The sequence below is a fragment of the Streptopelia decaocto genome (genome assembly GCF_964273445.1).
Source record: "Streptopelia decaocto genome assembly, chromosome: 1".
NCBI classification, from domain to species: Eukaryota; Metazoa; Chordata; class Aves; order Columbiformes; family Columbidae; genus Streptopelia; species Streptopelia decaocto.
This window is the reverse complement of record NC_138663.1, coordinates 186,412,001-186,439,034: the sequence shown is the minus strand read 5'-3', so window position 1 is coordinate 186,439,034 and position 27,034 is coordinate 186,412,001. Positions and strand designations below refer to the sequence as shown.

At 39.1% G+C, this 27,034-nt stretch overlaps 1 protein-coding gene across 1 annotated transcript in view; it reads right to left on the bottom strand.

Moving 5' to 3' along the window:
• The window catches only part of DCLK1 (doublecortin like kinase 1), a 238,754-nt gene that overhangs the window by 194,208 nt on the left and 17,512 nt on the right, over positions 1 to 27,034 (bottom strand). The gene's annotated exons all lie outside the window — the stretch shown is intronic.

Here is a 27,034-nt window from a genome sequence, read left to right as displayed (position 1 = left end):
ACATACAAACAGCAAGAAGCAGAAACCCCTATGTTTTGCTAGCTCAGGTGACTCTCCACAAAGGCTGCAGTCACCAGAGCTCTGTACCAAAAAGCTCCTGACCCAGAAGGGCAGCTGCTGATGGGATGAGCAGATGCACCAACCTTCTGCCAGCTGGTACCAAGGGTGAACAAACACTCCGAGAAGTGTGACTTCCATCAGAGCTGGCCTGTCACAGCTGTGCCACTGCCCTTCACTCCTGGGGTTTCTGCTCAAAAGAAAAGTGGTTTTCCACAACAGCAGATCAGCACAAAGCATTAGCAAAGTAGCAGTTCACAAAAGTTACCTGAAGATTTACTCAACTCTGCTATACATCTAAGTAACTTGATTCATTTCTCTACCTAAACACTATTATTACCTGAAATCAAACAGGAATCATCTTTGTCTAGAAAACATCATAACCTCGCAAAAAACAGCAAACACCATCATAATTTGCTCTTGACTGTGCCCCCATTCACATTTCACTTCTGAAGAGCCCACATCCCAAAAATGTAACTTCTCAGTTCAATATACTCCAGAGGGAGACACTAATTATTAAAGGGCAGAAAACATGATAGCTTGTTAGGGACTCACCATTTGGGCCCTAATACAATATGTTTTCTGAACTCTTTAGAAAAACTGTGTTGAAAAATGCGTATACTGCAAAATGGTAGCTAGAGCTCCTATCTTGTAAGAACTTTTTCTGAGTATCATAAATGACACCTGCAGAAACATGCAGTTGTCTGTGTTGTACTTTAGCCTTGGCCGATGAGACTCCAGCCATTCTGCTCTCTGGTTCTGTGTTAACTGGTGCTGGTCACTCATGCAGGAAATACAAGTTTACTTTTCTGGTTTGAATTTCAAAGACACCAAAATCCCTGGTATAGCAAGTTTTAGGCCACGAACAGCATTAGAAACAGAAAAACCTCTTCAAAAGTAATAGATAACCTGAAAACAGAGGGAATACATGGGGATTTCATAATACCAAAAAAATGGTGATCTCATGCTTCTCAGCAGCCTGCAATTCTCACTCTTATTTTCAAGAACAATGGCAGCATGTCCACAGCTATTTCAGTTTTAGAAAGCAGTGCCAGCACACTAAAACATATGTGCAGTCATGTTGGTATAGCCAAAAAACCTGATCCTAATACATCATTTGGACTACTCCAACACAAACTTAGATCTAAGTACAACCTTATATTAAAGGTCACATGTATTTGAATCTGGAGGTTTTCAAGTACTTGGATAAAAACAGGAAAGAAAAAAAAATCCCAAACAATCAAATCTTGTAAGGAAACAGGCCTTATGCAAACACACTGTGTCCTGCAAATGGCATATTTTTATCTCTACAATATATTAAAAACATTGGCTTCACTCAAATTTGACAGAGAAGCAGAGGTCTCAGCTATTTAACGTGTCTCCTCATTGTATGATGCTATAAATAAAGGAAGATATAAACATGACTCCTAGGAGGGGGAGGCTGCACAGGGGTTCACGCCTGGTATCAGCGAGGCTGGCCCGCCAGGACAGGTCACGGACACCCACAGAAAAGCCTTCAGTGGTTGCTTTATTACACTCCAAGTTTATCAGCCTCGGAAAACTTGCTTTCCTTTTTGCTTTGCCTTTTCTTACAAAGTAAAATTTGCTTGAAATATTTGTTTTCATATAATTGAAAAGTGAAGGACTCCATGATTTTTATTATTCTGCATCTTCAAAACAATTGTACAAACAACCATTGCTCCTAACTTCAAAGCTAAACATCCTGCACAGAGCCAGAAAACCCAGCTCTGTAGAACACCTGAAATTCAAACACAAAACAAGAAAACCAAAAAGACTTCTTTAGCCCTAGGAAAACCAAAACACCTAAACAAAAATGATGCTAGCAGCTACTACCTTTCTCTTTAGGGAAGAAAAGGATACAATTTTAAATGTATTTTGTAATTAATTTTTGTTACATTGAATCAAGATGGTTTTACCCCAAAAGGCAACACAATGCATTTTTCAGTCTCCTATGTTAGCAACAGAGAAATTATTTTTATATGGCCTTAAAATCCAAGTGTGTTGCAGTAACAGACAGAGGTGATCAAGTGGGATAAAAAGTAAATAATGAACACAGCTGTTCCAGTGAAGCCCTGACCGAGTGTGCCTGTAGCTCCTTGTGACCTGAAGCACACCGCGCTGGTCCTGCCATTGCCCAGCTCTGTGGCCCACAGCAGGCACTTGCTTTCCTGTCTAAGAAGAAGGAATTATTCTAATGGGCTGCAAACTCCCTGAGCTTTAAGCACCATTAAATGCACAAGTCTTTAAACTTTCCACAAGGGATCTCTGTGAAACCATAGAAGACATTTCCTCCTTGTTCATTACTTAAACACTGCTTTATTTATAGACAAGATCACAACTGTGCCCATCTTCATGTAGCTTCACTGGCACCAAACCATCATTTTCTAAAAATAATGTTATTTGCTGCTCCAGTACAGTGTTTTACCCATCTTCATTTCAGAAGCTGTAAAGGGCACTCAGTTAGCAAACAGAGGTTGCTGAATAATCTTTATTTGTTTTGGTCATGTAACGAGTATCTCTAGTTTGAAGTACTCTCCCCTGAGGCACATAGTGGCAAATAGCTGAGAACTTTTGAAGACTGATGAAAGGAAACCAAAAAGCTTTTATATAAAAGGCAAACCTCACATGACTTCACTGTACATGGAACATTACCAGTCACATGGGAACTCCTTGCTCAAGACTTGCAGTTGAAGGGAAAGGAGCTGGAGGTGTGTCTCTTTCCCACCCTCCATACATAAAGGTGGGCTCAGTAGGGGTATGGGATGCACCATCAAGGCTTAGACATCAATTAACATCACATTCTGACCAAAACCCCGTCTTTCCTCCTGTCTTTTTTTCCTTTTGTTTCCCCTTTATATATAAAACAACGATATTAACCCACTTCTAAAAAAGTAAATGTTCTTCTCCAAAATCTGGCAAGGTATGATGTACCTGGAGTAAAACTTCCCATGCCATGTAGCAGTCTCACGTTTCCCTGATGTGGGGAGCCTCATTTTCTACAGCTCTGACACGAAGAGATTTCTTCATATTAAGAATCTTTGAACACTAGCTTCAACTAGGAAGCTACAGCCAAGTTCACGACACTTAAAATTGTTGTGAAAAGCCTCTTGAATCTGACCAAATCACAGACTTCTGAAATGAACATAACTTAAATACATTCAGCAGCTATCTGCTAGGATGTGGTTTCACCAGCAGCTGCAGCAAGCCCACGAGTGCTGCTGTCACGTGGATACTCGCAGCCTACCCATCCACCTCTGGCCAGCTGCAGCACTTTCTCCCCAGCCCCCAGTTTGCACAGGGATTAGTGCTTTTGGGATTCCAGTCAGCCATCTCCTGGCACTGGTACACAAGAGGCAAGGGGAAACACAACCACATCTTTTGGCAGCACTGCCGAGAAAATTCAGCCAAACAGGAAACTGCTTTCCAGGATGCTGCCCTGTGTCGATAGCAAAGCTCTGGAGACTCAATCTGGATGAAACATGTTAATTATACCTCACTCGCTTGAGCTGGTAATAAAAAAAAATCTGTTTCTCTGACACTGAACATTAGCATCTTGAAAATCATCCTGAGTTTCAAAACCAGGCAAATCTCTACCACATTTGTAACGACTACCATAGCGGCTCAGAGACAAATAGGAAAGTACCTAATTAAAGGTAAGCACAAAAAAAATATATATATATAAATATATATATATATATATATATACACACAGAGAGAATATATGGAAGGGCCACAAGGACAGTATGAAGAGAGAGATGCAATGACCATTTTATGCTCCAGATCTAGCAACTGACACAGTGTTAACCAACAAACAGCTACTCCAAGAGACTTGTTTGAAACAGTTTTGGCAGAAGACTGAAGGTATCTAGATAATGTCATAGAAAGATGTGAAAAAGAAAGGGAGGTAGACCACCATCTGTGTATGCCATCTTTAAGCAGTATGTGGTAGCACCCCTAGAAATCATGTACATGTACATTTCTAAACAGAAATTAAAATGTTTCTACAATACACCAAAAATGGGTACCAGTGCTGAAGCTCACACTTATATATATATATATAGTTCAAACAAACTTTAACATAGAGTGTTCTGTACGATGTCTATTTATGTATTCTCTATTTTTATATGAACATACTATGTTAAGAGTTGACATTAAAAAAGGCCTACTTTACACATATTTGACTTTAATAACGTGTACCAGAAACTAATCTAATCTATCTAGAAGTCAAATTTGCATCAAATATGAAATAGTTATTGTTAGGATTTCGAGGCAAAGAGAACTGCTGATGTTTCTTTCTAAGATAAATAGTTTCCAAAACAGATGCAAGACCGAAGTTTTGTTCTAATCTTTAAAAAATATAAGCTAAGAATCTATTGATCACGGAATGCCAATATTAGAGTGTGCTGTCTCCTATTTTTACATGATCCATGTTCCATAAAGCTTTACCGCACACACCTGCACAAATCTTGAATCACAGCACATGTCCATCCATCAGCAAACTGACTGATAATGCAGATCACTGAGGTCTCCTGGGAAGTACTAATCCCAGTAACAAAACTAGACACAAGCACAAAAATGAGGAAGTACCAACAGCTGTGATTTACAAAGCATACAAGAGAATGAAATCTCAAGACTGTCAAACCTCTACATGGGTAAATTATTATGTGGCTAATATGCAGAATTCCAGATAAGTAGCTGCCATGTACCTAATGTTCAAAGGCACACTCTCCCCTGAGGCAACTGGTCTGTCACATTGACTGTAAGCAACAAACAGACAACTGCCATTCACCACCAGTTCATGACAGAAGCCAGGCTTGCTGGCCTATCCATATAGGCCAATAAAAATTAAACAGATGAAACAAAACACAAAGTAAGTAAGTACTCACAGGATCATAGGGATTTGGTTGGAAAGGACATCTGGAGATGTTTAGTCTAGACTCCCATTTCCTCCTCATGGCTACCATATAGCCAAGCTCCAAAAACTTCTACAGATGAAGATACACTGAGCAAACTGCTCTAGTACTGTACTACTCTCTCAGTGAAAATGTTTTTCCTAATGTCCAACCTGAACTTCAGGTGAGACACCCCCCTTGTTACTCTGCTTCACACTACTTTTTTGTAGACTTTGATGACATACATTAATATATTGCACAGGTACTTTATTCAATCCAAATATTTTTTTCTGACAATTAGACCAAAACCAAGATTAAAAGTTTGTCTAAGATCTGACACAAGACTCAAAAGCCATAAGTACAAGAGACCACCACTGCTTGGCAATATGGCAAAGATCAGCAGGATGTGGAAAAGTTGTCAGTTTTCAGCTCAACCCTGCAGTTCTCCATGTACCTGCCAAATAATGATTCACAGCAGAAGAATTCTCAAAATATTGTGCAGCGATCATGAGAAAGCAATGAAGAGCAGCATTGTGGTTTGCTGCATAGATCAAAGGCAAATCAAGGCTGAATACTTGTGAAGAGATCTTCCCCCTAAGTAAAACTGATCAATGTAATGTAGAAACATGATGACTTACATTCAATACACAAAGCAACAGATTAAAATGCTCCCCCTTTCTAATATCAGCAATGAAGAAACTGTAAACTAAATAAATTAAAAGAAAAAAAAAATACACACATCTAAAGATACACACATAACCCAAGTAATTCAACTCACTGAAGCCATACAAAACACCCTCTAAGGACAACTATCCCAAACACCAGTGGCAGACACATTGCCAAGGGACATCCAGCTTGCTCAGAACATCCTGCCATTCCCTGCTCTTCAACGCTGGGTTTCCCAAACTGAGCCCACACCACCCTCCCAAAGCTGCCATGTGCTGATGGTGAACAGAATCAGAAACTCATCCTCCCCCAGAGCTCCCGCAGGTGCCCCAGCTCTTTCAGCTGCGCTGATAAAGATGCAGCGAGTGGCTGCACATCTGTCGGCTGCCCAGCACAGCCCCGAGGACTGTCCTGCTGCTGCTAAACTTCAGCAAACTGAGCCACAGTGTACCAGGCTGGCTTCCAACCCAAATTTAAAAACACAGTTAAATCCATCAACTTAAGAAACAAGTGTGAATGAGAAAAGGGAGCATTTTGCCCAAAACACCCATTTCTTGCAAGATTTCCCCTTGAAAAAAAAGCTGTAAAAATAAATATGATTTCACTTTCAAATCACAGGATGAGTTCTTGCCACAGCAGTGAAAATACAGTCAAGTCTGTCTATGTTCAAAAGAAACCAAGTATCTCTGAAGTCTTGTGATTACGGTGACCCTTCTTTGCTCCCTTTCAAAGAGGGCAAGAAAACTATCAATATCATCTGTATCTCTACCACCGAAAGCAACATTTGCGGGCAACCTTGAAGTTCCAGCTTGGCTGATTAAACACAGCCATGTGATACCCTACCCTGGAGCTTCTCCCTATGCATATGCTTTAATAAACACTGGAAATTGAGCTAAAGTAGACTTAATCCCTCTAAGCCAACTTTAAACCCTGGGAAGTGTATTCTCCTTGTGTGCATATTTCAAACATCACTAATATTAGATGTAGTTTGTATAACTAATGAGTCAAAACAATTAAGGCCTCACAATGCATACATATTAAAAAAAAAAAAATGTCCCACAGGCAAAAACTGCACAAGTTTATAGTAAAGAAATAAATTGAAGTCCTTGTTCCTTATCTTGCCGAGGGCACCTCAATTTACTATGAGTTGTCTCTGTTAATCAGAATACGAGGTCTAGTTTAATGCAACCAAACTTTGAGATGATGTTTTAAATTGCAAGAAAATGAGTAATAAGTAAAGGAACATCAACATCGCTCTGTGACACTTAAAAAACAGTAAGACTAATACTTCCCTGTATGTATTCACTGGGCAGACTAGCTTTAAAGAGCTTATAGAGGGTCCTTCTATACAGAATACCTAAGGAAGTCCAACACACCTCTGCAGAGCTTTAAATAACAATGTAGCACGCAGAACAGACTCTCACAAAAAAAAAAAAAATAATCTAAGGATGGCTTATTAGACTTTCAGCAACTCGTGCAGAAATGCAGAAGCCATGCATTTTGCCACCAAAGCTTACCTAATATTTGAGGAGGCAGTCTGAGGTTAAAAAAATTTGCCCCAAAAAGTTTGCCCCAAAATCAGAGCAGATCTGGAGCCAGGCAATGACTAAAGGGGTACTGAACATCAAGGCAAGAGTCCCTTTGCACAAAACAGGACTTCTTTTTTTTTTCTTTTTGCACCATTTTGTGTATTTACATGTAAACCCAGTATTATATTCTTAATCTCTACCATAAGGCTTGATTGGACTAAACCTTCAATGCTAAAAAGGGTCAACAACCTCTTAAGTGTACAGACTCCCTTGTATCACACAGCTGGTGTGAATGTCCTTATTAAATCAACAGCAATATAGTTTGAGAGTAACTGTACTTCAACAGTGTATTATTTAAAGCTTTATTTAGGCAGCAACTACTCACAAAGGAAACTCCAGTTACATGCTGTTTGTTAGTGATATTTCCAAAAAGTCTCAATTCTGTGACAACATTCTTCTGAATTACCTTTACAGAGAAACCTATCCAAAGAGATTTCTAGGAAGTTATTTCCTTGGTCAGCTGAACTCCTTTCTCAAGGCAATATTAGTGTGCTTACAGGATTTTCTCACAGCCCAGTTCCAACACATTGCACAGACTATAGCTAAGCTTTAGTTCTTTGAATTTTAAGATGTTCCATGAAATATTCATGATTAAATTTAGTGTCTCTTTCTCTTTCCAGATACTCTGGAGGAAGTGTAAGAAGAGACTGTTTCTTAGCTCAGACTGGGATGACTGTAAGCTACACTGGGCAGCACAAACACCTTAAAATAATCATACACTTCCTTCCTATGAGACTAAGTTATCAGAAACTTGGGCTATTAAACACAAACAGACACTCTCCAGCCCAGGATCAAAACAAGAAGAGTACTTTGACGGTATCAAAAGCTGGGGAGAAGATACAGGACAGGACTGGCTAATGCAGCTTTGGTGCTGCCAGCTGCAGAGCCACGGCCCGGCTGGGCAGGGAGCCTGGTCAGCACCAGCACACCAGGCAACATGAGCAAGTTAGAGAGGAACACCCTCTCATCAAATCCACACCAAACTGGGCAATAAGGAGTTTTTTCATCCAAGCCCTCTTCTAGAATACATTATTTTTGGCCATCATAGAGACAGCAAAAATAAGGACTTTTTTAGAAATTGGTATTCATGTGTACATTCAGCATTTTATTTGATTCTAGCAGTGCAGGCAAGACAGAGAGATGGAATATAGGACATGCTATTTACATAAAACATTTGTGTGGATTTTCTGTATCAAATCAATATTTTAAAGTCTGTTATATAAGAGGAGGGAAAAAAAATCCGCAATTTGGCCAGGTTCTATACAATCCAGATGACTGATCTCATTTAAATAAAAGTCTAATGCTAACTCAGGTAGCGCTCAATTGCATTGCAATGTCTTTTTCTCCCTTGCAAATTGTATTTATAATATAAGTTTTTATTTAACAAATACTTAAACAGTTATCACAGGCTCTCCAGTCAGCATGTCTGGTCAGAGATTAGAACAACAGTACAGTTCAAAGTATTTACACTCAGGCTACAGCCCGAGTGCTGCTCTGCATCTGGTTCAAAAGGACAAGTTTAGGTCAAATACTTAATCTAGTTGCCTGGCTTTTATCAGTCTGTGCTATAACTTTTGCATTAAGTATGTTTAAGTATCTAATTGATTCACATAATTTTTAAGTAAATCATGCCCCAAGTAACTTGCAAAGCTATTTGGGCAACTGCAAACTATTGTAAGTGCATTATACAGAAAGAGAATTCAATGTTCCCCATTTAATAATCCCCAAATGGTTTTTAAAGAACATCGTAGGGCTTGTATCATGGAATACAGTATCTGAAAGACAGAGCAAGTATAAAGAATAGGTTGCTATTTGTGGCATTCACTAAAAGATAGGTAATTCACTTCTTTATTTTCCAGTGCATTCTGCCTTCTCTGTTCAAAGCTTTCAGACTACAGCTAACTATGAGCAAAAATGGGCTGAGGGCTCTCCATTTTGCACTATGAAATAGCACCACCATGGCCACTGTTTTACACCTAACTTGCAAATTGTATATGGTTTGCTTAAGATGCAATACAATATTTGTAACCTGGTATCTAGCTTCTCAAATATTGATATAAGTCAAGTTATTGCTCACTCCGATTTGCAGTAGGTTTATCTGCGCTGAATGTACTATAGCTTCATAACAAACATCCTCACTAGGAAACAACAGACAATTTTTATTACAACACCGGAAAAGTCTGAGCACTTCTCCACTTATATTAGAAATGAAAAAAAATAATAAATTCTGTAATAAAGATTATAATAACAGTCAGAGATAAACTGCACTTCACTCAATCATCCATCAAGCTGAGAATACCGTGCAGAGACACTGACTCACCTCAGAGACTGAACTCTAGTTTTCCAAGGCCAAAGCATTTCTGAACTAAGCTAAGTCAAGTCAAAAAGAACTCCTATGAGCTCACCTGCAAACATAGCAGTTCATGTAAGCAGACCTAGTACTGGGCACCAAAGGGCTTTAAAAAGTGTCCAAAATCTAGAAAGCAATAACAGTGCTTTTTGGCCACACTTACTCAAAGGGGCTATGCTCTGCTCAGTTCCTACCAAAGCAGTGGCTGCAGGTAATTTAGCTTTTTGCCTAAGCCACAGAACAAGAGATGTTATCGGATTTCTAATCACTCAGCTTCTCTTTGGACTCTCTGAGCTGGATTGTGATTGCAAACTCCTCCTGGCATCTTAGCTACAGGTGAAAAGAATGATCCTTGGCCTCTTTTCTTACACACCTGCGAGCAGACAATACTATGCAATAGCTTTTCTCTTTCACAGGAGTATCCGTGTATAACAAACTACTCTGTGTTATACAATACTCACTTCACCCTCCTTGCAGCTATTCCAAATACTAAGTGATTGAAAAACCACTGATGAATAGCACTCATGTAACACTGTATAATAATGGCACTTCATTAAAGAATCAATGAGAGAAGGTATGCTAAATTGGAGCTACAGATTCTATACTAAGATCAAAAGACCCTGTTCCTGGGTTTACATCAGTCTCTGAAGAAGATTGCAATTTTTTCTTTCACTCTCACAAAACTGGATTTACAAGTACGTCTATGTGTGATATACAATATACTGTCCTGATTACCACTTAGAAGACCAAAAAGCAAATCAATATTCTGCTTTGAAAATGTGTATATTATTTTGTAACAAATTCCAAATGAATTCCTTAGTTACTTTGAGACCATGCACTCAGAAATTCACAGCCATAGAACTGATGGCTGCAAGGCAGCCTCAAAATAAACTTTTACACTAATGTAGAATCATGACTCACAATATGCTCCCTCTATCTGCATTCATCTTAGAAAACTGACGAACTGATGACAGGTGTCAGTTTGCGCTTCTTATAAGAAAGATCAGATGGGAATCCAGATTGTAGTTTTACCAGAGGTCAAATAAGAAAATACTTTGAGTTCCAGAGAGCCTAGGAAACCACGCGTCCAAGAGTTATCCTAACAGTGCTCACTTTTAATCTTGTCTTTGCTGGAATATGTAGAAAGAGAGCATTTAACTGCTCTCTGCAAATTACAGAATTGAGACTTATCTTGCATTGTAAAAATAATTTTATTTTTTAACCAGAGAATAACACAATTTATCATATGATTGGTTAAACTGTTCTGAAAACATGCATTTTCCTGTGCTTTATGTCTATGTGGCTATTACACCTTTCCCACAGAACTCCTGTAGCTGTGTATAACAGGAAATTTGTGATGGCTGATTTACAAAGAGAAATCAACATCCCACTTACACTTAAAAAAAAAAAAAAAAGAAAGAAAAAAGAAAAAAAAAAAAAAAAAAAGAAAGTTCCTGCTAACAGTCAGTATGGAGGCCCGAGTCCACCAAATATCAGGCTTTCACTTCCACTGCCTATTAGCGCCAAGAATGAAATCACTCTGTAGCAGTTTCCATGTCCTTTGTGTGGCAGAAGCTGTTCCCTGGCAACCGATGCAGACAACTGAGTTGCCACGGAAACAGGAAAGACTAATTTATATAAATTCTGAAACAAAGCAAGTGCAAAGGCAACCCTAAATAGGGTGTGTATGTTCTGTGACTTCCTACATCATTCCCATCATTTAAAAACAAACAAACAAACAAACAAAAACCCCACAACACACTAAATTAATAAGCGTAATTTTCATTATTTCTGTAAAATTTGGTTTACAGAAATCTAATGTTTCATTGCATCAGCAGTGAGTAGTCCCTTTCTCCCTTTTGTTCAAGTTGGCAAATATACCTGAAGATTTATGCTGCAGTTGAAGAGAGGCGCTTCCCATTTCAACCAGTGCTGTCTCTTTCAGGGCAGGGTAGGGCTGAGGGGAAGAGGCACAGAACAACTGACTAGGGGTGTGCCCAGAACATTTGCAAGCTGGATAAAGCAAGTGTTCACATAGCAAAAAGGCAGAACAATTGTGTACACTAGCTCACCTGAGTTCAGAAACATGTATTCACGTTTCTTATTCATTAATAAATATTAGTAGAAAATGTTTTGTCTTCTTTACTAACGAGAGCAATGCCAGGGATAAAGCTCTCCTGAATGCATTTTAACCACATGCACATTTTGTGTATGTGCCTGTGTGGAGAATATGCTCAAGGCACACATTTTTATCAGTGAACATGGAGGGAGAAAAACAAAACACCACCACATGCTGCATTTCCCAGAAAAGGAAACAAATCCTCTTTTCAAAGAGAAAGCCAGTAGGTTCAGCTGCCTGGCCAGGCAACTTGACTCCTCAGCATGATGTACTCAAGAGCCAGAGAGATGAAGGGAGCCCGAGTGCATTTGCTCAGACAGACAGACTTGCTGACAGCAGGTTCCCACCGAGGGACCCAGGCTGGATTCTCCTCCTCCCACATTAACCTCGGTGCTTTACAACTCCCTGTGACACCTACACCAAGTTCAGGTCAGGCAGTAACTGTTTGCTGACAGGCTGACCGGTGCTTCTGCGCTCCATGTCCAGCTGGCTTCTGCCAAACACGGCATCAGCGAGAAGGGTCCTCGCTGCCTCACGTCTGCAAGGAGTAAAGTCCGCTTGCAGCAATGTGGGTATCAACCTGAGCCTGTTTTAGTCAGCCATAAAACTCCACAAAGTCATTGGAACTGCTTCAAAATTGCTAATGCTCTTTCAAGTTTGACTTAAGCAGACCAATAGGTTCAAAATGTGTTAGGCAAGGACTGAAATAAATAGTCTGTACACTTCATTTCCATAGGAAACTAGACTGGAACTGAACACCTCAGCAAGATTAAAGGAAAATGCAAGGGCAGAATTCCTGGTCTCCTCTCGAGGCTTTCTGCAACTCAAATCAGTCATACAACTGTACTCATCCTCAGCTATCCAATGAACTGTGAAAACCAGTATTCTCACTGGTGATTATCACCAAGATTGTCAGGTGTGTAAAACTCAGTGGAGCTAAAGGCAGGCAGCTGCTCTGGAGAAATGCTGCATGTCAATCAGTTATTGTGAAATATAAAAGGAAAAAAAAATATGCATCCCAACTAGACAATTCCCTGAGTTCCCTTAGTTCATCACCTTGCCTGCTACATAAACAAACATATTCTGCACAGATTCCATTAATTTTAATGCAACAGTGAAATAATCTCTGAGCTGTAGGGTGCTTGTAAGAATTTTCTCCAGTGCATTACATTACACATCATCAGCCTATTTCCCGCCACAGACAGATTCACCCTAACAACCTTACAAATACTACTGCATACAGCTTCTCTAGAGAATTTTAAAAGTAACTAGAGGTTAAAATTTAGCCTGTATGGCTTGAAGGGTTGAGGTACATTTGACATTCCCTCTATGATGGAGCTCTAAGAGAGCTACCATAACTTTTCAGCCTTAGAGAAACCCAGGAATATAAAACTAGACATAAGGAATTTGAGTTCTTTTAACTGGACATTGAACCAGTGCAGACCAAATTCACTCGATGGAAATGTAAGAAACTTATCCAGCTACCTCAGAAGAGGTCTTACACTTCAACTATTTGCCTATTCAGGTGCCTTATAAGAGTCAGAGACACCACCACCTTCAAAAACAGCCAAAAAAGGTGGGTAGCACACATTATTGTATCTCTACTGATGGTGTCCCAAAGTGTAAAAAGTTTTTATCATCATGTCAGCTGTTGAGTTGTTTCAATGAAACACGTGGTTGCACATTCTCCACTCTTCGAAGAAACAGGTGAAGGTACACTCTGCCCTACGCAGCCCTAATTCTCTTCTGCTGAAGGCCAGGTCTGGTCATATGTCTTCTGGAACTTCCCTTCATCTCAGGAAGTCAGTCAATAGAAATCCACCTGGATATCTGACAGCATTATACTTTGAAGATGCTTTCAAAATGGTGAATGACAAACCCATTTTTCATTGCTTACATGAGTTCACTTTACCCACAGAAAAGATCAGAACGCCAATAGGTCATCAAACTATGAACTTACTGGAACAAGGTAGCTGTCGTGGTATATATGAAATCAAGAATTTGCAGTTTACTGCTTATTTGAACAGGTCTTTCATTCCTCATCCTACAACACCCATCGCGTTAGGATCCTCTGTCATTCTGAAACATGAGCAATAACAAACATTTCCACAGTACCCCTGAAAAGTAAGGACTTCCAAATTTAATATGAAGGCAACACACTTCAATAGCTCTAAAGATCATCAGCAGTGTTAAAATAATGACTCTGTTTAGGACATTTTTTTTTCCACAGCCTGAAAAGATTTCAACAAATATTTTAAAGCAACTGGCAGATTGTTTGCATTTATACGTGATGGCGCAAAATCAGAGAACCACCCCAAACTTTCTAGAAAGGTTTACCTCTCCAAAGCTGTATATGCTGTTACATATATGAAAACTATTCCCTTATAGAGCCAGCTGCCATAGGTAAGGACTAGCCCAGGTGTGCTTTGCACAGTACTAGTTCCTAGTAGAGCCAAACTTCACAAAGCTGAGGGATACCTGAGACACCCTAACAAGGGGCAGGGAGAAGATAGGAGGTGAAAATCCACCTGAAGAAAAATAACTGGGATAGCACAATGCCAAGTTTTTGTTCATAGTCAACACCAAATACAAGAAACAACAAGAATTAGAAAAAGTTCTACCTCCTAATTTGTTCTCAAGAGAAGCGATGAGAGTGCTGGATTATGGGTGTATGTGTACATAGGCACACAAAAGAGCTCCAACCTGCCCTTCCCAGATGGGCAAATTACTGAGTAGCAAAGATTTATGCAGATATCTCTAAACGAATGAAACCTCAAGTATGCAGACTCATAAAAAAAAAAAAAAAAAAACATACCACCACACAAACACTTTTTGATGTAGATTCATCATACCCTCCCTCAATGAAGAAATTCACCCCATCCCTGGAGACATTCAAGGTCAGGCTGGACAGGGCTCTGAGCAACCTGATCTAGTTGAAGATGTCCCTGCTCATTGCAGGGGGGTTGGACTAGATGACTTTTGAAGGTCCCTTCCAAACTAAACTATTCTATGATCCTATGAAATCACTTCACATTTACTGGGGGAAAGAAAAAAACACCCCCAAACCAACACCCCCTTTGCCTCCCCACCCCTTGCCACACACCACCTTCCCTATAGGAAAGGAGAAAATGAGGAAGAGTAGAGTTTACCTAGGTGTTTTGCAATGCTGGTGAGTAGCTGATGGTCCTGCTTCTCTTCCATATGACAATTTAGAAGCAAGTGAATGAAATAAGATGTATGAAGAGAGTTTTCACAGGGTATGAAATTTTACGAATGAGAGCAGTATCAAAAACAACAAGCTAATTTAATTATTCTATTGCAGGATGTCTTACAATACTAGAAACTTGCTAGTATTAGCCAGTTGACTCAGAGTGACATTATTCACAGCACTCACATCTTTTCTGAGAAAGGAAGTCTGAGAACATGAAGCCTACAGAAGATTTTAAGGTCATACAGAAAAGAGCTGCCTAAAGTGAAGACAACCCCAAATTATAGTTTCACTAACAAGACAAAACAGGCTACTAAGGCTTTTGTCCACTAAAATTTTTATTTGAAAATCCCATACTTCGCTTAAGCTACAGCTCTTGAGATATGTCTGCAATTAATTTTTTTTTTCAGACTTGCTAAAGATCTAACATAAATACTCAGATATATCATAGCTTAAGTAGATGGCAGAAGACTTGTTAACGTTTTTGGAAATGGAGGTGCATCTGCCCTTCTAGGGTCCCTCCCTCCTTTGGCATGCATTATTTGGAATTTGCAGGGGACAGCTGCTTGTCCCTCTGCAGTGCCTACCAATAAACTCCCAGGGCTCCCATAAGTTTCATGGGATTGTAAATCAGTTTATTTCCCGACTTACATGTAACGCAGGTTTCTGTGTAAGGGGGTGTGTGATCTTTTTGTGTCCCTTCAGTAGCTCTGCATGGCTTTCTACAAAATCCTCTCTCCCTGCCGTTCCTTCTGTGCTGTTTTTGGCCTCACCATTCCAGCATCATCCATGACAACTCCCTTCAACTTCTTTCTGTAGCTCCCCTCACAGAGGGCAGATTATCCAGTCACATGCTCACCTACATGTCCACTGCTATTAATAAACAATCAGCCTCTCCTTCTCTACATATCTAAGTAATTAAGTACTAATTTAAAAAGGAATTATGCACACCTTACTAAAGGCAAAATGTGTCAGTCTTACTTTGCATAATCCTCCCATTTAACTGTTATCCAGCATTTTCTGCTTTAGCTTGATTAGGACTGCAGGCAGAAGTAGCATCTTTGTTCTTTCTAATGCAGCACACACCCACTGCACCTCAGAAAACTCTTCCAGCTCTACTTGACAAGCTGGAAATGACTTGTCACCTTTGCTAATCTGCTCTGAGTTTTTTTGTACAAAGTTTAAATACTCATTTCCAGGGAGTAATCTAAAACAATACAGAATAAAAGCTAAGTAAAGTTGGTACATGTTTTTAGTGAGGCTTTGTTCCCAAAGAACGGAAACACTTACTGTACAGACAGATTACCATTGATTTGGGATACAAAAACTTCCCACACACTCTACCTAGGTTCTTTTGGGGGAGAAAATCTGGAGCTGTAAGGCTGCCTGTCTTTTCAAGATTTCGGAATGATGTTAAAGTCATGACAGGCTGCTTAAAAAACAAAATAAAAAAATTTTAAAAAGTTAAGCTTGATGACTGCATAATATCATAATGTTCCTGTTCCTATGCCACAGCAGGACAAGATGCTGCAGTTTGAAACTGCAGGCAAGGGAGAACCTCCCCTGCCCAGGGAAGGAACTGGAGACAGTGGTGAAGAGCTTCAATCGGTATTAGCCACAATGTAGGTCATTTTTCAGAGCACTCACCTCTTATTTCAGTGATCCTTGTGATTATTTGCCTATAAGAGAAGAAGCACTGTTAAAGCTTTCCTCTTCCTACAGAGGTACACTGTGGCATTCAGTTGTTCCTCTCCCCCTCCTTCTGTAACATTTAAGAGAGCAGTTTCTACTGTATGCTGTGAAAGATGACTGGCATTCACTTGGACTCAACATGAGTGAAACCAGAGCTTAATTCTCTTTTCTAGGACAGCCCTCCTCCATCTGCAGACAGAAGGGTTCATTTTTTACAGAGATGCCACATTTAAAAGCTACTCCTCCTACAGTGTCATTGAAGACTTGCCAGAGAAAGGAAAGTCTCGTCCTTTCGTTCTCATCACCTCCCTCCCCCCCACAAACAACCGAAGCATAAAACACAACAGGCTATATACCAGGACCCCCATTTAAATACTGCTGTTTAAACAAGATTTAAATAAAGCTGCAATACAATTTGCATTCAAAGCATTTTTCAGGAAGGTGTTATTCCTACAGACACTATTCATCTATATTGACTCTTACATGTCTTTACCAATCTGCTTCTCTGGTCCCACATTTAAAATCTAGTAAATGTTTTCAAATTAATTTTAGCTTCACAGCATTATTTCTTGCCTGTGTCTTAATGAAATGGTCTGATTAAAAAACATTCAACTGAATAGCTTTCTGCCAAAAACAAAAGATATTGGATAAATGTATTCAATTGACAAATACTCTGAAAATATCAGACATTTTATTAACTACTGGAATACTTATAAATGACTATAAAAGGTTTCATTTCCTTTCAATCTTGCATTGTAGAAATGGAGCACCAGTGAGACCTTACCTAGTTGCTTGCCATGTCTATAGTACAGATACTGAATGTTGATCTCAAGTTTATTTGTTGCTAAACTTAACCAAAAACAAGTGAAAAGTTCAAGTATCAATGCTCCTAGTTCTCACCCAGCTAGAATAGCCCTGTTTTTCCTATTCCATCCCTTTGGGTACTATGTTTCTCCCAACCTTTGCTCACCATACTGAGAGCAATCAAGGCTGATATTACTCCAATTGTTTATACATAAAGTACAGAAATTGTATTTGCCTATTCCTGATGAAAAAAGCAGATGTCAACAAATGCTTTCACAAAGATCCTAATCAACTGCACAGCCACTAAATACTTCTTTTATGTCTCATTCTCCTACATGCATACATTTTTTGATCATCTCATAGCAATGAAATGTTCAACGCTTCTTGTGCTAAAACCCTCCACATATGCTTACTGCACCCTCTTTTGGTTTTTGTTCCTCTTTTCTGATAGGCCATTTGATTATTCTTTCCTACATTAACTGCTTCTTACTTGCCTTATTAAATTTTACACTGATTGCAGTCCATGTTCCCAATTCATCAAGATCACACTCTATTTAAACAGATTCCTCCAGAGTATTCGCAATGCTCCTCAATCTGCCCCAGAACAGATGTGTTCTGGTTTAGAAACCGAAACATTCAAATACCCGTTTTTACCCCTAAAGCTTCTAAGCTACCTTCTTTTTCAAGGAAAACAGAATCAACAATGTCATATATGGACCTGATCATGAGCTTCTATATTTTTAAACTTTTTATTCTTAAGCATGGAAACAGACTTATGGCACGCATGAGTTTATTCTCGTGTGAACACAGGTTTTCTCATTATCAGTGCCAGGATCATTTCCCACAACACATGCGTGTTACGCTCACCTCTTTCTCAAAGTTATTTCCTCTCCAAGGAGCATGTAAGTATGCCACTTAAACACTCCATATATTGCATTAGTTCTAACTCAGATTTTGTGTGGGCGTAAGATGCAAACACAGTTTCATACATAGAGAAACAGCAGAAGGTTAAAGAAATCTTGATTATAAGCATACAAGATATACAAACATAACAGAAGAGCTGGACTATAGAATCTAGAGGTTGTGCTCAGGAGACCATTTCATATACAGAACAAACTCCACAGAAAGTGCCATTTCCCAGAATTTTCTAGATTTTAAAAGAATGGGAGTTGGAACTAGAAATTAAAAAAACAGATAATACTGAAATACACAAGAAGAACAGTTAAAAATTCAAAGAAAATGAAGGAATCTGCTAGAAAACCTTCAGAAACAGATAAATGATTCAGAGGCAGATAAGAAATCAAGAAAGGCAACATGAGACAGTGGGATATTTCAGTGACAACTAGAATAAAGAAAGTGTCAAAGGTTTAGCTTTTGGATACGTGTTCTATAGCAGCAGCTGCGGTTTGCAATTCAATTTAATGCAAAACAGACATATAACCTGTCTGTAAGGAAAAGCAGGTGAAGGTATTTTAAATATCGAACATTCTTCTATTTAAAAAGTCAGCATGTGCATTTCTGACAACGTCTGTCTTCCTTCCCTTTTAATCAAAGGCACTCTACCCTGGCTATTCCATAAGATGCCCCCAATTTTCCCCTACTGTCTGGCAGCTTTGAGAAAGTCATTGCTTAAACTGAGCCAAAAAGATAATTAAAAGCAGTTCAAACTGAGATTTCACTCCATGAGTAAATGTCTCTTACAGTTTTAAGCTGTTAAAGCTCAGAGGAGTTTTATTTAAAGGAAGTTTCTGAGATCCAACATTTAATGGAAAACCAAATCCACCAGAACAACTGATTTGGGAGAGGAAATCAGCCTTAACTACTTAACATGAGTTTTATTTTCAGCAACATCCAACTCTGAATTCAAAACCCTATAATGCTTTACTGGTTCCAGTGAGAGCATAGTACAGCCTACTGTCTTGCTTTCTAAACTTAAACTCGCTTATCTCTGATAATTTCACATCCATTTTTACTCATTTTTATCGATGTGTGAAGTACCATACCCAGGCCTGCATGCCTAAAGTCCCCAAAGACTTCTTTGCTCTTCTCTCTCTGACTTCAAGCATTCTGTCCTATGGAAAAAGCTCAATTCTCTCCTCAGCAGCCTTCTCAAGCAAAACCACCTCCTTGTAGCTGATGGTCTGACCTTTTTCAAAAGGCTATTTTTGGAAATATAACACAAAGTACTTAATAAAATTTAAGAACAAACTATATGTGATATACACCTTATCACATATCATTCCCTAGTGCCATCAACAAAACAGTCTCAAAAGAGTTTGATTTATTTATATAAGTGTACGCTGTTTTCAAAGCTCTACTGTCTTCATTCGGTACAATGGAAATATTTTAGGCGACTGGTAATTGTATTAGTTCCTAAATCTGATTGAGTCTGGACATTCTGCCCCCATGAACTGGCACATGGTAGTGAGGACATAGATTCAGAAGAGATTAAGTCAATACTTCCTACAGGATTGAACAAATTAGTTTCAAGCTTAAATAGGAATGGAGGGGGGAAGAGGCAGAAAACATTATACATCACTGATTTAATAGTACTTAATATTGGTGTCCCTGAACATCCTCCAAGTCTCAGTCCCACTTCTACTGAAATTCACAGCAGAAATCCTCAGACACACAGAGCAAGGAAACAGAATTGCATCTCAAATTTCTATGTACAGCAGAGTTCATTTCAGAAAGAATCCTTCTAGAGGCAGAGACCTGGATTCATCTTGATTAACTTGATGAGTACCTGAGAAGTATGTCATTGCCCTAGACTTGCTGTCTATGGAAAAAGAACCACAAGAGGCAATTCCAGACCAAATAGGTAGGATATCCAAAGACACGTGTGTTCCTTGCCACTCGCTGTAAGAGACAGCAAAGCACTTGGCTTGAGAAACTGGAAAGTATTGAAAATAAGATGCTTCACAGTTGTCTGGACTTTCAGAAAGGAATCTGGGTTCATAAAAGTTTAATTAGAAAAGCAAGGTACAAAATTGGGCTGCCACTACCATTTCCTCCACCATCAGTCATTTTGGGACTATTTTGCCACTGTCAATTACACTTTGTGGTGTTTTAAAGACACGTGTGCTACAAAAACCCATGAAAGGAAAATAGTTGATGATGAATTCTGTTAAACGGCTGGAAATTCTTAATCTTCTCGTAACAACTAGTTTTATAAGGAACAGAAACAACCCAGCAAATCCAAGACTCATTACCCTTTTTACAGTCTTGCTACATCATACCACTCCAGAGAAAGGAAATGCACACATGAGACTTACTTATGCCAGTGAAAAAAGAAATATTACTAACAATCACAGCTTCAGAGAGTAAAAATAAAATCATTGCAGTGAACACAACAGTTTGACAATACACACCATGAAGACTTCCTAACTATTGAGCTCAGCTTGTTCAGCAAAAGCCATGAAATACAGTATCTTAGCAGGACTGGGGAGCAGAACAGAGGAAGTTTAGGATGACTGCTATTTGAAAGCATCGCAAAGATTTCAGCTGTTGACAGATGATCTATCTGGTCCTGAGGACTGCATGCTTCTGAGCAGTGGAAACTTCCTTCAATGATCACCAGTAATCTCACACCTGTCTCCACAAAATAGTCATACAGCATCATCAGAGAAATCTGCAAGCATTCTTCCAAGTCTTCTTCCAGCAAACAAATAAGAGGAAAAAAAAAAAAAAACAAACAAAAAAAAAAAAACCACACCGAAAACCACCATACAGTTGGGGATGCTGCATTTTCTTTGCCTTCCCACCCCTCCACTAGTCACCAAATACGCAACACAGAATTTCACAAGAAAAGAAGCTCTTCTTAGTTCTACTGTACATTTAAGACAAAGAAGCAAAGTCCAGATGTAGAGGAAAATGACATTTATTCTAGTAACTGATAGTTCTGAATGACACCACCATCTCCTTCCCACTGAGGTACCCTTCCTCACACTTACAAAATATGATACTCCACCTTTGAGGAGCTGGAAATTATTCTTCCTTAAAAAAGGCTTCTGACTGTACGTAAACTCTCTCATAAGGAGATGGCTATCCTTATAGGATAGTAAGTTCAACTTCTGTTGTATTTAAAGCATACTGAGGCAGATACACAAGTTTTCAGCCTTACTGAAAAACAGCTTTTATTTTGCACAGCATGAAATTCAAACTGAAGGTCACAGCCGATGGCATCTTCTCTTGTTAATTTTCAAAGTCAGCCTACAGTTTCTAAGGGATGCCAGTTAGCAACCCCAGAGACTCCTCTTGTGAGAGAGCCTTTAGAGACTGAGAAACACAGTTGTCAGTCTCAGCTTAACAGGAATGGACTCTAGACAAATGAATGACCCCACTGCTTTCAATTAGGAATGGGCTTCTGTTCATTCCTTTACAGAAGACTTTATTTGAGTAACAATTAAAATTGTTAGTCAATGTCATAACATGACATCAAAACAGCCTGCCCAGAGTCACAAGGGTTCAAGGACCTATCACAGCTCACCTCTAACACCAGGATAACAAACACCTGCTAGAAAACTGTCTACATCAGCATGTCTTGGAATTATTTTTGAACCAGATTTTGATGCTTTTCTTAATAGTCTAATTTGTAATGGAAGTCCACTTCTCTCAATAGGAATCGTGAGACTCTTGCAAGATCTCCAGAGCCCATCATCATCTACTGAGATAGGCAATATTCAGACACCGATTTTCTTTTGTTTTCAGTCTATCATGTCTTGAAGAAGGGGTCTTTTGCCCAGTATTGAGAAAAAGTCCTCATGTTTTAAGTCCTTCCCCAAAATCGGTTTCAAAATACCAAAGCCAGAAATTATACATCTTCCAGAGAAAGAAAAATGTTTTTTACTAAATATACTGCAGGCAGGAAGAAGGGAAAGTGAGGTGGATTAAAAGCTTGGAGAGATGATCTTTATTTTTGGAGAGTGTCTCTCACACAGCTACATAACATGGTGGTCTGTCAGCATCTCCCAAGTAGTGCCCTAAACTTCACGTGTAAAATTAAGCAGCACAGGTTTTTTCTGAGGGATATGGTCATCTAGCATTCACATTAGAAGCCCCTGAGGAAGGAACAGTTTGTACAGTGTAAGCACAACGAATTTCAGGTCCCCAGGTGCAATATTAAAGTACTACCTCAGAAACATAAGCACCAGTTTCCCTAGCTGTTGCTTCACGGTTAAAATGCTTGTGTAATGTGCAGAAAGCATCTTACTTAATGTTCATTCCCAATTAGTCAGTATCTGCACAGCTACACCCCAGAGAACTCACCACAGGTGTCTGGTCAACCAACAGCACCCTGTGTGCCTGTGGCTGGCAGGGAGCTTCAGAGACTCCAACAAAAGAAGTTATTGCACTTGAGAGGGGTCATACAGATGATAAAACAGCATTTATTGTCCACATTTTTCAAAGTACAAATAATTTTAAGCTGCATGCATCTCAAGTGGATTGTAACTACAATTGAATAACAAATAAAAGGAAGATGCACAACCAATCATCCTTAAAATTAAATGTGCCTTCTATATTAAGAATGGAACTGATTACCAATGCTGATGTGAATCAAAATTACAGAGCACACACAAAACAAGTCACTTGCTGCACATAAATTTCATTTTGTTTAACATTCATTTTGCCTAGATTGTTGTATAACATACACTACACAAATGCTAAGTAGCGAATGTATTTTCATGAATAATACCTACCTTGCTTTACGGAGGCTTTTCCATACCAAGGACAATCCAGGTCTAGAGACAGTTGAGAAATCAATCCATTCTACAAAAGGGTAGATTTGGCCAAGAATTTACTATAGAATACAGACATATTTACCAAATGTTTTCCACTTGCTAAGAACAATAAAAAAGCACAGGCTCAGCTTAGGCATGGGTGCAAATAGTTGCTTTTAGTTTTTGAGAGAGTACTTTTTTAAAACAGTAGTATTAATTCTCTGTTAAAAACTGAAGGTATTAGGTGCCTTGACAGAGAAGGGTCCATAGGAAAGGGAGTTTGTCTGTGTCATAAGATACCCTCTTTAGAGGAGGCTTCCAATAAAAAAAAAAAAAAAGTTAACACACATTACACTCAATGAAGAAGATTCAGACTTTCCAGCACTGTGATGTTCCCTCTCCTTGCAGCCACAAATTTTTTTAAAGTTATTTTAATGGCTTCAAGCAAGGTTATGGAGGGCATCACTCCTATTCCACCCTATGCCTCTCACACACTCTTCTGTAAGGGATGTCTTTAAGTAACAGTACCTGCATTTCATATTTGAAAAGATAATTTTATTTAAAATAACATATTAAAAAAAAAAGACACAACACAGATAGTGACTTTTATTCTGGTATCTCTGCCACCGACCACTTAGCTGTCTATTGACAAATCCACAGCATAACATATAAACTGAAAATTAATTTGCCTGATTGCATGTAGTTAAGCTAAACAAACCACCTGTTCAAATAAGTAGGTCTCATTGTAAACTAGATATTTGTTCTTCCAATAGCACATGGAGGACTTAGAAGGTCATAAAGCACTTTTGTCCAAACTTTAGTTTTTGTCTAAACATCCAAATTGTAAATACCTTGTACAAATAAACACACCATTACACTTTTAAAAATTGCACTGTTTCACAACTTTGCTGTTATATGTAACCTTCATTAGTATTCTCCCATTTTAGTCTTTGGTGTTGTTCTAGAAGTGCATCAGTACACAGAAAACAGAGAAATCAGCTTGCAATGAAGCAACCAGCCTCTGTCTCCATGGGCAGCTTGTACCCTTGATGTTTGCATTGTGTGTCCACGCAGTGCCTTTTACAAAACCGTATTTTAATGCACATCAAACCAAAAATGACACCTTCTGTTAAGGGAAGGTTAAAAACCAAACAGAAATGGTGCAGTTACAGTAAAGCAAGACATATTTTAGCTATGAGAAAGTGTTCCTTCTTGGCACAAGTACCTGAGAATATTAAGGGTCAATGCTAACAGTGGCTTTTCATGCACTCTACCTTTTAATCTTAAAAAATATGAGTAATACTCACAGTAAGTGTATGCCTTCATGATATGAATTCCTACAGGCAGCCATTAAACCTACTCATTCTATATTTATTTTCCTTACACAGCAAAGTTGGGAAGGACAACACTTCAAGACCTCCCCCTGGACAGGTTTTAATTTTGGCCTGAACTCATAAGACTCTTAAACACTTCTGAGAGTCCCATTATCTTCTTCAGATCCATCAGTTATCTTACAGGGAAGTGATTCTCTCTCTTCCTCCATAGTACAAACAGCATCAGTTCCTTGTACAAGTACAAAAAATAAGTATAACCATAAAAATACACATATACTGTTCTAGACACAGTATGAAACCTATCCGACTTTGAGGAATCATTAATAATTTAACTGCTAGAATATGCTAAATGGAGGCCACTGATGTGCTATACGATCAAACTACAGTTGTATGATGTGCCCCTTTTTGCACAAATTAAATTACATTCTAAAGTTTCAGAAAACTTGAAGTCAAAATACAGATTCTGACATGAGTTATAAGGAAATGCAGATAAACCACTAGTCACCCTGCTTGTAACAAGGAGAAATACATTTTAACAAAACTAAATTAAATGCATGAAATCCAAAGTAAACACCTACCCAATACTAGAAAATAACAAGTTTCAGCCCCTGAACTGGTACTGACCTGATGAGAACAAGATCAGTTAATTGTGTCAGGGTTTGTTTTCTTGGGGATTGTTTCAGCACTCTCCCCTTTCTTCTGCTATTCCAGCATTAGAAAAAGAGCTATTACAACACCCCTAGTTAAGCTCCTTGAAGTTCTCAGGAACACTCACAAAGCACTAAGTGCACCAAAAATTAATGAATTTTCCAAAACTAAGAAGGAATTTTGGGGATGGACAAAGAAACTGGACATCATAGAAGAACTTTCTTCTTAGCAATCATAATTTTCATCAGGTACTGACTGTCCAAGCACTGCCTGTCTCATTAAGACCAGCTCTTTACATTGTCATCAAATTTTATAGGTCAGCATTTAAATTACTTTTAACCAGCACAATATTTATTCATGACTTTTTGAGATGCAAATCAAAACATCACAACTAGCCAGGCTGTTGGAGGGAGAGCATTTAAGCTCAATTCCTCATTGTGTAGTGTCAGTATGGGACAACCACCTGACTCAGATGCCCAGTCAAGATGCTGACTCCTACTCTCTTTTGATTAGCCTGAGGCATCTAACAATAGTACCCAACAATGCTATACATACCTCATTGCCCATCTGTACTAACAATATATGGAACTCCTGTCAACTTCTGCCATGGATGGACAATTTCAGTGTTGACCTCATAAAATAACTCAAAAGAGATGACTGTACAGAATAGCCTTTCTTCCAAGTTACATTCCCAAATAATAATCTTAGGAGGGCTTTATTCTCTTATCCTTACAGTAAATTACTTTTCCAGGCTCAGAGCTTTAAGATTTTATTGCTTTTTAAGTTAGTGATGAAAGAATTAATCACAGATTTGTTAGACTTAACCAGTGAACACAGGCTTTTCCAGAACTGTCAAAGCTCCAACAGAAGTCAACAGCAGAAGTTCCCACCTATAAACACTGCTGGAAAAATTTTGGATTTACCATGGATTTCCTCCCAGTAATCATTCACAGCTACAGTTTAGTAATAAAGAAATCCATCATTGTGCCCCCAGTGCCATCTGGGAGATCAGGCTTTTGGCAGAGAAAAATGGAGCTGCAATTGCCAAGCAGCACAGGAAACCAATGAGTTCCCCACGCAGGGGTGAGCAACAGGCTGCTCCCGCAGAGCGCCGGGTCATTCGCTTCTCTTTCTGCCAGCAAAGCTGCTCTGTATGTGCAGAGAGCAAAGCCACCGTTACACTGGCAGGACACAAACACACCCCCCTTCCCCTAAACCCTGCGCTCACCAGTGGGGTCAGGCATCCAGCTGTGCCATGCAAGAGCCAGGTCAGGGAGGAGTGAATATGTGGAGAGACACTGGTGTCCTGGAAGAGCCTTTAGACACAAGGGTTTCAGGCTACGAGGTAGGTAACAAATGTCCCAGTACACCACTGATTTCAGCTCATCTCAAATCCCATGGCTAGACAACTGAATTTTGGCAATATCAGAGCCATGAAAGCCTGGTCTTCCCTTTCCCCCCAGTAGCAGGACAGTACTATTTACTTTCAGCAATTAGAGCTATAATATTTCTTTCATTTTAATAACAACTATTAAATCAGAGTTTGTAATATTAAAAAAAAAAAAAATATAAGTGAGCACATTACCCAGGAGACAATGGGCCATGTGGGCATCCTTCCAGTCTGCACTTCTTCATAGCTAAACCACAAGTTTATTTACATATACAGTGCAAAACAGATCAGCGTCCCTTTTTACTGAGTGTTTGCAGGAACTGCAGGAACTTGTGTCAGGGTCACAGCAGAGACCACCACTGTTCTCTGCAGCTTTAAAATCCCAACTCCTTCCTCAAGTTTACCAGCCTTAGTGCTCCCTGGAGCATGAGGCAAGGTAAGAAGGACAAGAATTGAGAGTTTCCCGAGACACACATTTTACTTTTGCTGCAGGCAAAAAGAACCTTACATCCACATTTCTGCTCCAGGTCAAAGTTCCCAATGA